The sequence below is a fragment of the Lineus longissimus genome, chromosome 1 (genome assembly GCF_910592395.1).
Source record: "Lineus longissimus chromosome 1, tnLinLong1.2, whole genome shotgun sequence".
In the NCBI taxonomy this organism is placed as follows: Eukaryota; Metazoa; Nemertea; class Pilidiophora; order Heteronemertea; family Lineidae; genus Lineus; species Lineus longissimus.
The window spans coordinates 16826044-16839401 of NC_088308.1; the positions used below are offsets into that span (position 1 = coordinate 16826044).

Here is a 13358-nt window from a genome sequence, read left to right on the forward strand (position 1 = left end):
GCAGGCTAAAGACTTGAATACCTTATTATCAAGAAAGTACAGGTTCATTTAGTTCTATTTACGCAGCTGACATCTTACTTGAATCAACAGTAGAAACTCATAAGGGGGTTAAAAACGTATTATTACGGCGAGCGTTGTTTCCCCTTAAACTTTGCGAACGAACCATATCACTCTTGTGTAGCGAGGGAATAGTACATCTTTCTCGCAACCTCCGTCTTTCACTATATCACTACCAATTCCCAAGGTAAGTGTTGTGCCAAAGGCAAATACTTCTGTGGCATTCCTTGTTTTTATCAGGTTTTGTGCGTTTTGTTGCATTTCTGGCTGCTGAAAGAATGTTCAGGTTGCTAGAAATACTGACCCTATGAGGATCCTACGCATACTGCTCTATTCTTCTCTAAGTCATTCAAACCCTTTGGAAACCCTCTTCTTTCAGACGCACAGTGGCTGCATTAAAACTTATATATGGGCAGAGACATGTATTCATCCACAGGCGGAAGTGGCACATAGTCCGTACTAAACTATGAAGCTGTGATAAATACATGACTGTGATGGGCGAAAGTGGATTTATTCTTCAATCTTTGGTGGATTCTTAATCTACAGAGCCAGGCCATAACAATGATATCCTTTTTGATAATTAATTTATGGAAATATTGTGTCACTGGCCAGTTTAGAACTTGTATTCTAATAGGCCCATATCAGTCCGCGAGTGGCGATTTGATGGCAATCCTGTACACAAATCAATTTTTCTCAGGCAATCGGTATTGGAATGTTTTGAATTTTTACTGTTATTTTGATAAAAGCCTCTTCATAACACATATAAAATTTGTGGGAATTAAAGCACCTTTGGTGTACTCTTTTCACCAACCTATGTTCATTAAAATGTACACAGAATGTACACGCTGGCTAATAGAGGTCTCTGGCCATATGAACATTATCTGTCATGATGTCGACTTGGCAACGTGGTTTTCTGATAAATTATATAAATGCTTCCTGTTAACTGAGTGTCATGTGCGATCGCCGATCAAAATTTAAGAGTTATGTCTTGACGAATGGCATGACTAGAAATCTCGATGAATTCATTCTTTTCTTCAGATGGTATAGCCTACATCGGAGCCGACAAGGCATAACTTTTTGAACAGGTGAATCGTTGTACCAATAAGCTTGCCAACACAAAAAAAACGGCAGTCATAACCACTGTACTTCTAAGGCTGTAGGTACAGTGCAGTACAGTCTCATATCTAAGGTTGTTACTCTGTCATCTTTCTATATAGTTTGCAATGCTCAGTGATATGTTTGGATTGCTTCAAGCAGCTTCTAAGCTCGCATACTCGTTGTGAGAACCGTTCTGTCGGTAGAGTGTCAATGGCTACTGGGGATGGTAAGGCGTTTGATTTCTGGTAAGTTCGATGATACTTTCGTGCCGATTGGTAGGCCACTCTTTCGTCATCAGAATTGTTCAGGACAGTTCGTTTTGGGTCTTGGATACGTTTGGAGTGGCACTAGCGCCCTCTGCTCCCGCTAAAACGGCCCTGTCGGTTGTTATTGTGAATCCTCAAGAATTGCGTTTGTCCACACTGTTCAATCAACATTTTTCACAGGTCGACAGAAAGCAGCTTCACTTTGGCACATTTGGGTCAAAGACCCGTCTGCTGCTCCTCATAACCTGATGCTGAAAAAACTGGGTATATATAATATTATGAATTACATTAAGGCACAGTATAAAGTTGTGTGTGGTCTCATTAATTTCACTCTTGAGGTGGTAAGGGTAAAAGGTGAACAGTTATGTATGTTTGCTTTGGGCATTTAAGAATGTTGATTACTGCTTAATCATTCTTAAATTGATTTGCTATAAAACTCACAGCCTACGATGGAGAGCATTATTTGTCCTTCAGGAATCACCGGATTTTTTTGATAGCATTGGCCGGTAGGTGTCTTGTTCTTGCCAAATTTCCCTTTCGATTTTCCATATTTTTGCATTCGGCTCCTGTCTACAATGTACGTTCTGTGGTTTATCCTAGTGTATCCAAATCCTTCTTCTAGCGGGTTATGCTGAATTAGAAAGGAGCAAGAACACCGGTATGCATAGTCTCTGGTTAATCATATGATTTATTGGAACATGTCAAAGTCTTCTCTGGCTCGGTGGCTGGTCGCTTTTTAAACGACATATAATTGAAAGTTCAGCGGGCAACGGGTCCTCGGTCATTAGCATGCGTGGTAGGTCTTCCTTGGCTACATGGCCATGCAGGTTCCGGTTAATTGGTAGAGCTGCGAGTGCAAAATTTTATTATCCCAACTTTTTTTTCACCTTTCTCTCATAGCCATCCAGAGCCATCTCACAACAAAACTAGGAACTATGCAATTGGAAAGGCACCCGTATCATCGTTTACCCCTAGTGCCTCGATCGAAGTTAGTTTTGAGTTTTCTTCCTAGATGTCAGTCTTCTGTCTGATTCGATAGAGTAAAAAGAACTGAAAGACACCAGGTAGCCAAAGCAACAAAGTAACTTGATATTCATCGGCAAATCAGTAGGCAGCAGCACGAGAAGATTAACCCTTAGTTTTACAGTATAGTCCGTTATCAGAAGAAACTCACTCACTCGCGGAGGTGTCTATACCTCCGTCCTCAAAAAGTGCGATAGGAGGAGCAATGAGGCATCTTCCAATCGACAGTATCCCCGAGGTATCTTTAAGAATCTGGGGTTGTTCCCAATATTTCATTGTTCACTTCCATACAATAGACAACTGGAGAGATCGTGAGTTTTCACTAAGGAGAAACACCGCAAAAAAGTGTCAAACTATCTTTGAGCGTTCCAATACAATGAGGGGAAACCCACAAGGTTCACTGAAGAAAGCCTGCAGATTTCGTGATTTCGCCCATAGATTCAAAGCAGAGGCCCACAATCTGATAAAGTGGCAATTACAGAAAGAATGTGCCTCTAAGTGCCTAGACTCCGGCATGTTTACCTGATGATCGAACCGATCATTAATGTCTTTCATCTCACTGCATGGTTGCATCAAAACAAACCATGATGAATGCGTACAACGTTTACCTTGCAGCATCATTTGGTTAATTTCCAACTCTGCGGATGATAATTTCAACACTATCTGTCGATTGCAGATGCATGGCATGGATAGAAACTAAGAAACGAATATATCATGAGACTATGCCTCTCCCTGGTCGTTTTCATCAACTCTGATATCAAACATATTTTAGTCACCTCGATCCGGGAGCCAAGAGGATAAAAATGAGCATAGATTACATTTTATGCCTGCCTAGGGATGAGCTATGTTAATGGGCGGCTAGAGAAAAACCTGCAATGTGTTCGCTGGACTGGTTAGCTAGCTGCAATTTCAGACGTTACCTTCTACAGCCTACAGCCTGACCACCTGTTCAAAACCAAATGCTCTAAAGTTTTATCCGAAACTGATATGCAAGTGATTGCTTACCCTTTGAGTAGATGTGTTGGGTGCAACATTAGTTTTATCATTGCCCTTTCCAAGCAGGACCAGCATTGAGTTGAAAGGTGTATTGAAATTTGTGGTTTTAAAAGTCATAGAAAGCTACATGACTTATGAAATATTTCTAAGTGTTTCCGGGTATGGGAGGACTGAGTTCTTTTCTTATCCTCACCTGTCCTTGACCATGATCTTGACCTCGTTATAATTGAAAAGGGCCCATCGCATGCATCAGGCTTTAGAGCAATTTCACTGGGCTCATTATAAACTGCGAGGTGCGAAATCGCGAGATCGCGTGATGAGTTATCATTATTTATTGCCCCAAGATTTTCTGTCTCGCTGGTGAATGACAAGCACCATTTCCGACGCTGCCGTGAACATCTTTATTGGGGCCGAAGACAGTACAAAGGCATCTGTGCGGTTTGCGGCAGGCCTTGTACACTTCCACATTTGGAATATTTTATGCGAATTTGAGTCATACATGGTTGCTTCGATAGTAGAGTAGAGTAGCTTCAGTTTCACGGCAGCTATGGAATCTAAAAATTCAACAGGGAAAAATCGTCCACAACGGAAATGGTTTGTGACAGTTTACCTGAATCGACAAGAAAGCATCCTTATCGGAGGGGAATAAGAATAAGGATATCTCTCTACTGCAGCCTCGGTCTCATGAATGTTCGCCTTTTCAGCTTCCATATTTGCAGTACATTCTGTGGCGCATGGTACTCTCACCGAGGTTGGCATCTCGCGATTTCGCATTCAGCATCTCGCGGTTTATGATAAGCCATTTCACAGCTCTGACTTGCACCTTACCTAAGGGAAGATTCATTGGGTGGTATATTGTCTCTGTTTTTGTTACACCCACCTGCACCTTCTGGATGATATGGCCAGGTTTAAAAATTCGTGAGTCATGAAACAATTGTTATCAACAAAAACAAGAAAAGAGGTTTGAATTTACTTCTAGGTTGCCAGCAATGTAATCCATATCATCCTGCCCATGGCAAGCGTGGCTTTATCTTCTCTCGTTAGAGATCCCTAGCCTCCCACCGATTTCTGCCAGTGAATTGCTGTCCTTTTTGCCAGTGATTCTGTCCTACATTTCGGAATGATGAGTGTTTCCCTAAATCAAATAAATCGCTCACCTTTACAGCTTTTGAAAGATATTGAGTGACAACATGGTGATCACCTGATCCTAATTCGACCAATTAGTTCATTTGTTCAAGATAGAAAAAACGTTTTACAATGCGGTCATGCAACGCATGGCACCGGGAAGGTCAACATTCATACTCTTAAGTTTAGTCTTCTTCACGTCCGTGCTATAATCAAGTATGGATTAAAGAATGATTTACAGACGTACGTTTGCATTTTTTACTCAACATTTGCCATACGTCTCCATTTTTGACATATTTCACTGGAACCGTTCAAAGCACATTCTTTGACCTGCACGAGCAATCAAATTTTAAATAGCATCCTCTTTCACTGCTGTAGGTTGGTGTATAATAGTAACCCATCAAACTAGGCTATGGCTTATCTCGCTTTCTTCGCCTGTAAACATTCTTTCTTATGCGCGCCAGTACAATCCGGATCTAGGAATAGTATACTTTAGGTAAGCTAGGGGAAAGCTGGTTCATTACACTTCCAGACCACCTGTTAGCTAACAAGACCATTTATACCATCGCTACTGTGAGAAAAAGTCATAACCCCACAATTCCTTTTGCAAAATCTACGATTAAGATGTATGAGTACTAAAAATGAGGAAAAATTGAATTCAAAAGCCGAGAGTATATATCCATACGAAGACTTTCAAGTGTGGTTGGTCTGCCAAAGTTTTACCTACCATCTCTTACGAGGTAAACAGTTTAGAACCACAGAATAGAAAAAACGGTGTGAAGCACAACAAAACCGTTGACCTTGATCTCTGTTCATTTAGTTTTGGCGAATAAGAGAAATTAGAAGTAAACTGGAGTAGAAGGAAGTTTACCTATTAAAAGCAATGGGGCCGGCTGATTTATAGGCGCCAGATTGTTAACCTTCAGTAGATATCCTTAATTTCCTTTTGCAGTTGCTTCTAACATCAACTTAATGTGAGGAATTCTGATCGATGAGGAAATGCTGTACCTTTCGCTCTCTCCGATGTGTGTGTACTCTGTCCAAGCCAGCATTATCTTCTTCAAACGTCATCAAAGGTCAATGCCGTTAGCGTGCACACTTTTGTACTTTTACACATACACATGCTGGGTAAAATAATTTCTATTCTATATATATCGAAGAGAGTCCGATAAGTGGACCAAATTCCTCGACATCATCTTTGGGCTTAATGCCAGCGAAATATCACTCTGACTGACCCTCGTAATTTGAAGTCAATGCTATGTCAGATTGTATCAGATTTATTTATCAGTGCACTATTTCTGCACTGTAGTGCTATAGGGCCTATTTTGTATTAAACTGTGTTGCAAGTTTAGAACAATTTTCCAATATAAATGATACATCCCATTGTTCGAATGTATCCATTCATATATAAAGTAGCGTGCATCTTTAAGTTATGATTTTGTGTTTTCCAGACCCGTTTTTATGTGGAAATACTGAAAGGAAGTCTCCCTATTATACATGTAGGACAACAATGATATTGTCATCAATGTCTATTCACGCCAGAAAAACGACCAAGATGACATTTGGCTCGAAAATGATATTTTGTGCAGTTTAAGCCCTCGGGCAGTGATGAATTCTGACCAGACGTAATCTACAAAATATATCCATTGCTAGTTTCCTTTTCGGATGAGAGCGGTTCTAGTTAGTGGCAAAACACTTAATCTGCGCGGACGATGCAACCGTGGGAGTGAGTAGATGGTTGTATTCTTTCCAACATGCCACAGGGACAATATCGACACTCATTCTAGCAGGCTTAATAAATCGCGGATACAAAAAATGATTGGATGGTAAAGAAATAAGACTAAGAGAGAAGGTTTTACCACAATTGCTCCTTGATTAATTGCAAAAATGTGGTATCCAAAAAGAAACAGAGGTAAACAGCCCCACATACTGTTAACTTGGTAAATATTTTCTATAATATCTGCACACTGTAGCTGCATCTTAATTGTGTTTATGTATAATGCCCTGGTTCTTGTTTTTCAGATCTACACGTATCTTGTTGGCAATATTTAAAAGATACAGTATCTTCTGCAACGTCTATATCAGTGCATGGTTATCAACATTATCTCCGGTTTTGCATCAGGATCCGTATTTCTCATTGCTTACACGGCAGCATCGTGCTTTATCTGCAGTTTGGATTGGTTTCATTGAGAGTATATTGGTATCTTGGCTGTCAGGGTAAGATTAGCGCAGTGGAGCCACAGCGGATGTAATAGCTATTCCCTCAACCTTAGCTCAAACAGCTTGTCCTATCACCTATACTTGCGCAAATCAGCTACCTAAATATAGCTGCCCGTCGGAGCTCTCAGAGATCAGTGCAGGCCAAGTATAAGACCAGAACAGAGCAACGCTTTCGCTCAGGTTTCACATGTTTGCTATATCAAAGGAACTTTGATAAATTTGTTCTGGGAAGTGACAATTGGGGACCAGTGTCTAGGCAAGGCATAAGGATAAAGAGAAACACGTGAGTAGTGTTATTGTTGGCAATTTTCGTGTGAGTGATTACTGCGCGTTGTGGGTCATTGATGTTCCGTCAGTTATCTTCGAAACATGGCTAGGAGGAAAGTGGCAGCTTTGGATAAGTGGTAGTTGTGACAGGTAGTCATGATAAATACCCACTATTTCTCCTCGTGGTTTATAGAAACATATGGCATGATAGCTTTGGGTGATTTCTCTTTCATTTCATAGCATGATAATAATCATTAAGGCTTACTGTCAGGTATATGGGCCATGGCTCCAACAAGATTTTTACTTCGTTGGTACCATTTTATACCAATCCCCTCTTAAACGATTCAACATGTAGCTATTTTATACTATTTCGAGAACGTTTTCGCTGTGAACAGTGACATGTTTATAAGTATGAATGAGTTATCATTCAGGTAGATTATTTTAACTTACAAGAGTTCCTACGGAATAGGGTTTTCGTACACATCCCGCTGTATAATGAATGGACGGGTACAGCTTACGGAGGTTGAATGTAAAACAAACATGTACTTTGGAATATATACGAGTATCAATTTATACCATCGTATTTATTAGCCGTTTTTTTAAAACATATGTAGAAGGTTTGTATAGTTGGTTTTTGTATTTATGTACCAGGCGCGGTAACCCTGCAAAGGTCGAATCTAGTCTTCAAGTGTTTGAATTAAATGTCAGCAGTTTTGCGAGTGATTACATTAGAACCTCCCTTAGCGGACACCTCTCTATTAAGAACACTAGTTTTGGTCCCAAATTGGGTGTTTCCATTCAATTTGACCTCTCGTTTCGGGACATCTCTCTATAAAGGGCAGCACTTGTCAGTCCCGAGGGTGTCCTTAATAGAGAGGTTATACTGTACATTGTAAGCTCCAAATGTTTAAATTGATTGTCGGCGGTTTTGCTAGCCTTTAACCCCCAAAAAACTGTTCAACAGATTAAATGTCGGCAGTTATGCTAGCATACGAATAATTCGCCGCGATGTTCCTATATTCTCGCGAAAAAGCTTATTTCATACTCTTTCGCTTATCACAAGCGCCTTTGAAGTCAGTTGTCCTTCCTCGGAAAATCGCCTTTTTCTTCCGGGCGAAGTTTACATTCCTCTTGCTGTCGAAACATCATTGGCTTGAAGACAGATCTCTCCCTTCCGTTTGAAACTGCCAACAACTGTTCAACACTATTTGTTCTTCTGACATGCAAAGTGTAACTAACTCTTCTCTGAAGGTTACGGATGGCTAAGACAGGTGATGAAAAATATCTAAAGCAGTTTTCTAAAAGTACATTTTTTGCTGTTTTGATGTCACTGCGAGGTTTCGGCGATGGTGTCGATATGACTAAAACACAGCCAGCGACAGTATCATAACCTATAAGTCAGATCTTGTTGGTAAAGCGAATGAACCAAATAGCACACTACATGAACCAAAGGTGTCCACACGTAGAGAATGGCCCGCACATGATGATGTACAAAACTCTATATATTTTGGTAAAAGTCTTGTTAGTTTAAATGACCTCAACATGGGGTTATTAAACTTATCATTTTTGATGTCTCAAGAGGTAAAGTCGATTATGTTTTCAATAATGAGCAGACTGGTATTGAACGATCGAAGTAGACCTCTTCACTAATGGGAAAAGAGAAATACCGTATCGAATAAACTTAACTGCTTAACTGTCAATTTGGTATGGAAGAGGTCGAGCAGGTGGTTGAACAACTCAGCAAGTTTCTTCCCAGAAAGTTCTATGCAAAGGAATGGCTCTCAAGGTTTTGCTTGTGTGGGTTTTGTTGTAATTAGTGCAACAATGCTCTCTCAGTCTGCACCTAGTTCAACTTTACTACTCGGGAATGCCCCTTGCTACAGTTCTTCCCAATAACGCTGCAAGTTTCTGCCCTGATAATAAACCTTCTCTCCACTTCCCACTCCACTTCATAGTCTAATTACGAATTCTGTCTCCTCTTTGACAACGATACCTTTTCTTTTCTTTATCTTCAGTTTATCATAACAAGTTAGAAAAAGAAGGAAACGAAGAACCAGCAGGCCTGCAATTCGATCATGTCTCGACACTGGAGGGCATTTTGATGATGCACATTAGAAACAAACCAGCTGAGTGCTCCTCAACAACAACCAGAAAAGGTAATGATCGTGAAAATTTTAATCGAAGTACAAGAAATCAGTTCTTTAAAATGATAACCAGCTGTCAGAGGTTGTCAAATCCATATTGTCCTTTATCGTGTTCGTTGTCACTGCTGAAGACATGTTCCACCGCTGAAACGAAGTCTGTTAAAGGATCAGGATGGGTATTTCTAAGGTTGCGTGTAAGTTTCGAATTATTGGGTTACGATCGACAGTCGGACGACACTCGCAAAAAAAATGATGAAGTATGAAAAGGGGAAACAAAAAAGACAAGAACTGTTAACCACAACCCTTTTGTGCCTTTTTAATTTTGCGATTCACAAAGCCATAAAAAAAACTTCTTTCTATTTTTCGAATGACAAAAATATTTTCGCGCTTTCTTGGGGTTTAGATCATGGACAATATATGTATGGGTAGTGCTGCTAGTGGCAAAGGAGACAGCAGCTGCTGGCAAAGGGCAGAACAAGTACATTAGCGATTACGCGTGGGCAGTGGGCTTTGATTTCCTGAGCAGTCTGTCTGATGTCTGCATTACAACGGTGACGTCTGCGAATGCTTGGCTTGCTTCAAAAGCTCCGTTCAGAAGAATTCTGTATTTGTTCTATATTCGCAATTCCGTTCACATGGAAACCTAACTAGGATAATGAGCTGGTCTCTTGAACGTGGGTGTAACCGATCTTCCCTTAGCCATTAGGTACAGCGTTCTTTAAGCAATAGTCCTATACAGTCCTATATACATGTACTGCGTGAAAAGAAAAACGTACCTTACTTTTGATTATCAATAGCTCCTTTGCTTCTAACTAAGACAACCAGATTCCTCGGTCATGGAAACAAGACATGAACGATTTTGTGAAGCAAGTTGCAATAATTCTCCTTGCATTGTAAACAGGCAGCTATTAAGAATCAAAAGTAAAGCATGTTTTCGTGACGCGTAGTATAGTTCGAAACTTAGTTAAGGTAACGCCATAAACCTGAGCAGGCTAACTTAATCTGTAAATAGCTCAATGCCTCGTAAAAACAAACTGCCAGCTTTAGCATCCATCAATACTGGGATACCATGAGGAGAAGTAGAATACTGAGAAAAGGTAGAACCCCTGTAGAACATCCGCATCTCGTCAAAGAACGTCAACGTATTTGCTGTTAAAGGTGTAATAAAATTTCTTTACACCAAGTGTGAAAGAAATGTTCGTCCTTCGAGTAAGTGCGTCATCAATATCAAGCTTCTTTGGTCAAGGTCAGCAACACAGTGTGCAATAAATTGGGAATTTAATTTTCGTGACACTGGGACTCCCTCCCTTCAGGTGACATTCCAGAAGATCGTCATTTCAATGAAGTTTTTAACTGTCGACCAATTACTTGGTGTTGTCCACTCGACTATCATATAGATAAGGCTTCTTGTACATTCTTTCATCATTGAGGGGGGGGGGGGCGAATTTGCCCGCTGATTTTTACAACAGCAGAAAGGGACTTGTCATTTATCATATTATTTGTTGATTTCACCATTGTCTGTCCGTAAAGATGGGAGTTCCTTCTATCTCAGACGCTAGCCCGTACTTTCTACCCCGTACACTTCAGAATCATTTTTTCCTTAGCAAGTGTGTTTGATGTACATGTACATTACATTACACTTCACTTGTTCAAAAGTTTCTACAACGGAGGTTTCCAATAAGATCTATAAAACACCTTGTTTACAGTTGAACTGACTACTTTGAAAGATGCACAGGCACCAGCTTTCCTGAGTTGCTATCTTGTACATCACCACATCTTGCACCGTGTCTGTGTAGGCTACGTCAGTTGTTCACGGTAGCTGCCGAGGAGGTTTTCTGGTCTTTCAGAGCGCGTAGGTAAATCGCACTGGGGAATCACTCCCTCTGACGAGCTGCGCGTTAAATCTGTTTTCATCAGTGTATTTGAGTAAAAAATTCGGGGACCGTAAAAACTTCCCTGACACTGTTGCTGTCCTTGGGGTAGTCAGTTTCCTCAACTACTGTATATCGCACGAAAATATCGTTCACAAAAAATATAAAGGATACTTAACATTTGATATCAATATTTGATGTACAAAATGTAGTTCTAATAGCTCCAGTCTACGGGTTTTATGAATATTGCTAGCTGCCAATTTCAGCAGTTTGTCTTGATGATAAACATTGTGTAATCTTTCTCGGACCGTTGTTGAACCAACAGAATCATATTCCTGAGATTCCAAAGTATGATTCATTCTGAAAGATCTCGAATATATTGGACAGTTATTAGTCAACTCACTGGTTTACAAGCAGGATTGAGATTTTACTGGTAGTTAATGGAATGAATGTGCTTGCAAGATGATCAACATGAACTAAGCAAGTAATGGAAAGATCTACATGAGCAATAATTCCTGGATGGAAAAATGGATGAATCATTTCAGAAAAATGGTAGACTAATAAAATATTGATCGTTTCCTTCTTGTGGTAGATTTTCGAAAGTGTTGAAACTCCTGGATCCTTTTCTCCACATTTCAAATGGCTTATCTTTAATTTGTCATTGCCTTGTGATCTGGTGACTTTGAATAAGTTTCGTTACATTTACAAACTGGACAGTTAGTGCATGGGAGTAAATAATGCGTAGGAAGTATAGCTGTGGAAAGACTACGGGCAACCCAGTACCGATATGTTTTCTTTCTATATACTTGCGAGTATCTGTAGGTACAGATTCATATCAAGTATCAAATAAATAAGAACCACCGCAAGAATGTTAGCAATGTCAGATGTCTGGAGGTGGTCTTGCATTTATCTCAACTGCATGTTTTAATTTATACCTCACTAGTAAACTAACTACTGAAGTGATATATACCTACATAAAAAAGCGATATACATCCAGAGGTCTAAAGGAGCTTGGATTATGCTGAAGTTCTCTGAAAAGAAAACACGACCCTGTAGGACACTCCGGGGCATATCAAGGAGTCAGAGAAAGAGAGGGTACCGAAGATATAGGAGGTTTCTTAACATTAAATTGTTCATTAAATGTATGGTCGGTTTTAAAGAAATATTCAGTCTGATAGCGGTAATTAGAGTGACCGGAGGCAGTGGGCCTAGGCGTCACCTTGATCCGCCCCTGGTAGCAGTTCAGGCTTGGTATTGGGTCGGTCTACATGTTCATGTAATGCCACAACTGGCATCACACAATATGCTTTACATACTGTGAAGTGATGTGACATTGCTGCACTGGGAGTTGATGAACTTACATAAACTCAGTTTATAGTAATGTCAATATAGCTATGAAAAAAGACACAAGAAATCTGCTCGACATCGATGGTTTAGGTCACAGCAATTGGAACATCATCAAATAGGCCTTCCTACTAGGGTTTCGAAGGCTGATTAGACCAGAAGAATGTCCTCATACTCTTAATGGTCGAACATATTCAGTTTTGGATGAATTTATGTCATTTTGTAGAGAAAAGCACCAGATAATGAGGGGTTCCTTGAGCAAATTGCACAAAATTTGTGGTTCTGCTAACAGTTAATGGGGCACTTGAGGATGTAATAATACAATGCCTGGGCATTCATTATGTCCAGTGTTATTCTATCCTCTGTAATCAACCTATTTTAGATAGTTTGTGTTGTCTATATTTATATGATGAATATCATCACACCACGGAGTTAACCCTTGAGCAGGGTCAATATGCGAAAAAACGTCGGTGATACGTTTGTGATACGGACGAGAAATGCTCACAGAACAACATCCATGGATAAATAAGTGTTGTGCATTCAAAAAATAAGTTATACGAGTGTACAGTGAGTAAAAGCATGGTTTGTTGGCGCAATGTACGCGTATCCTTCGGTAGATGTCGATCACGCCGACTGGGAACCGAATTGTAAGTTTCTCAAGTTTGCAGCATTTACTAGGACAATTCACCTTAAAACCAAAGCTGCATCTACGTCAGCAAACAAGCCATAGAAAGTCCCATAATTCCACTTTTGTGAAACTAATATCAAAAGCATACCCTTTCTTTTACACGTCTTAACGGTACCGCAACCCAGTGTTGTGACCCAAAATGGGCACTTCGATCAATGTCTCCATATCATAATTTTTCATAGCCTTTTCAAATTTGTGACAATGACCTCAGCAAATACACTTCTCTATTATGTAACCGGTGATAACTGGAACTTAAGGT

At 40.1% G+C, this 13358-nt stretch overlaps 1 protein-coding gene across 5 annotated transcripts in view; it reads left to right on the forward strand.

The window, feature by feature from the left end:
- LOC135488997 (uncharacterized) overlaps nucleotides 1-13358 on the forward strand; it is a 37144-nt gene that overhangs the window by 6605 nt on the left and 17181 nt on the right. For 3 of the 5 annotated variants that reach the window (XM_064774077.1, XM_064774054.1, XM_064774092.1), the window contains exons 1-2: nucleotides 6898-7068; nucleotides 9068-9208. The gene's annotated coding sequence lies outside the window, so the exon portion shown is untranslated. Of the gene's footprint in view, nucleotides 1-6897; nucleotides 7069-9067; nucleotides 9209-13358 lie in introns of those variants that run through there. The other 2 variants (XM_064774070.1, XM_064774064.1) reach the window with 1 other exon arrangement.